This window comes from Idiotropiscis lumnitzeri, chromosome 22 (assembly GCF_059441095.1).
Source record: "Idiotropiscis lumnitzeri isolate Australia: NSW breed Sydney's pygmy pipehorse chromosome 22, RoL_Ilum_1.0, whole genome shotgun sequence".
NCBI lineage: Eukaryota > Metazoa > Chordata > Actinopteri > Syngnathiformes > Syngnathidae > Idiotropiscis > Idiotropiscis lumnitzeri.
The window spans coordinates 2,326,953-2,328,950 of record NC_142412.1 but is presented as its reverse complement, the minus strand read 5'-3'; the positions used below and the strand labels follow the sequence as shown (position 1 = coordinate 2,328,950).

At 41.5% G+C, this 1,998-nt stretch overlaps 1 pseudogene; it reads right to left on the bottom strand.

The window, feature by feature from the left end:
- Positions 1 to 873: 873 nt before the first annotated feature.
- Positions 874 to 1,012, bottom strand: LOC148316133 (U2 spliceosomal RNA; annotated as a pseudogene).
- Between the last annotated feature and the right edge of the window lie 986 nt (positions 1,013 to 1,998).

Genomic DNA, 1,998 nt, shown 5'->3' with positions numbered 1-1,998 from the left:
TCCTGACCACATTTGTAAGTCAAAACACACATCTCAATTCATCTTTCACCATTGAAATCAATAAAAATGTCATTAATCCATTCCAACCCCCCCAAACGTAAATAAAGCTACATGATATGTGTGAACTGGTAACCACTGAGCTCAGCGTCTTTACTTCCGACCTTCGGCATCCAACGGCAGGAAATTGTCCACGTCCTCTGATTTCAGCATCTCAATAACAACATCAATATGGCATCAACAGAATTACAGCACTAAAAAACCAAACTTTTATAACAGCTAAACCAAACGTTTCCAATGTAAATTTCCAGCACTGTACACATTTGCTATGTGAGGCATTATCTCATAAGGGAAATACTGGACAATCAAATTAATGACTTCCCAGGCTTCAGGATGCCTTTTTACACTCTATAAATGTGGAAATTTACATTGGAAACGTTTGGTTTAGCTGTTAATGAAGTTTCGCATTTTCTCTCGCTCCGCTCAAGAACACTAGCAACACGTTCGGACCATACTACAGCGTCTCATAATAAAATTCATTTTGATATTATTCCCTTGTTTATCTTTTTTGCAAGTCATTAACATGATCAGGGTCTTAGTGGATGTTCAACACTGAGCTGGTCCCACCCTGGTCTATCACCACCTCCTCATCCGGCCGGCCACCAACTGGTTTTGATGAGAGAGGCAGAATGAGAGAATAATTGCTTCATAAAGAAAAAAAATGTCCTCAACTGTGGATAAATGCCTCTCATAATTGTCTGTTGTCATTGTTACGTAATTTCAAATTACATTATCGGGTAGATCCGTTGGATATAACGAATCCGTGTGATTGCTATAAATTAGAGGCATCCGGCGTTGGTGAAAGTTAGGCCGAAGAGGACGGCATTGCCGAACAGTGGTGGAATGGACGGAGCAAGCCCCTATTCCATCTCCCAGTTCCAAAAATCAATTTAATATATGGTCCCCAAATAGGGAACGCATCAGATATTAAATTGATGTATTCATGATAAGGTGTGTTTGCTGACCTCCCCCAGAGATCTAAAATTAGCTCAAAGCCTTTTGTCTGCGGCAATGTTCATGCCCCTTTAAGACCGCTGATGTGTGTGTCAAGTTTCACGAGTTGTCGTTCATATTTAGAACCTCATAGAACCTCATTTAACATCTTAATTTAAATTCATAAAGGCTGCGAGGGCTGTCCAGAAAGACTGACGATGAAAACAAGGATGAGAGTGAGGACAAGAGAGGGGCTTTATCATAGTTATTATTACTAGAATGATTGATAAGATCTAAAAATAAATAATTAAAATCCTACAGCAAGCAGGCTGGCAGAGCAACACGGTAGTGCAGGCAAAACTCCAAAGTTTTAGTGACGTACTGCGTCCTGGAGGACTGGCTGCTGCGATGTGACATGCGAAGAAAGTTCCATTTTTTTTTTTTTCTCTTTGATCATCAGGACCTTGATGTCTACACGCATTGTGTACTGGACTACATCAAGTTCTGCATGGAAACTGTGTCCCAACAAAAGGAAATGTACATTGGAAACGTTTGGTTTAGCTGTTATAAAAGTTTGGTTTTTTAGTGCTGTAAATGCATTTTCAGCTCACGCTGTACACATTTGCTATGAGAGCCGGTGTGGATGAAGGGATGTACGCGGTGTGTATTAACTTTGACGGGCGGTGCCAAGCGGCCCCTAAGTTTAATGGAATGGAAGCTCCGGAGCCAATTTGTTTGGATTTCTAATTGTTTTCTCCAGTAAAAAAAAGTGGATTCCGGCCCTCGCTTAAAAATTCTCCCTCATGGTTTATGCAAGACTTTTTTTTCACATCTTTACGTGTCCGACAGACGATGTCACGATACGCGCCGGAACTTTATTTGATAACCATGTCAACCGCTTAAAGGGGGGCTAATTGTAGGTTGTTGAAACCTCAGAGCCATTCGGTTGCCCTCCAGTTTTGAGAAGGGCGCCGTGCCCGCCAACAGCCTTCCACGGTCATTTTTCGC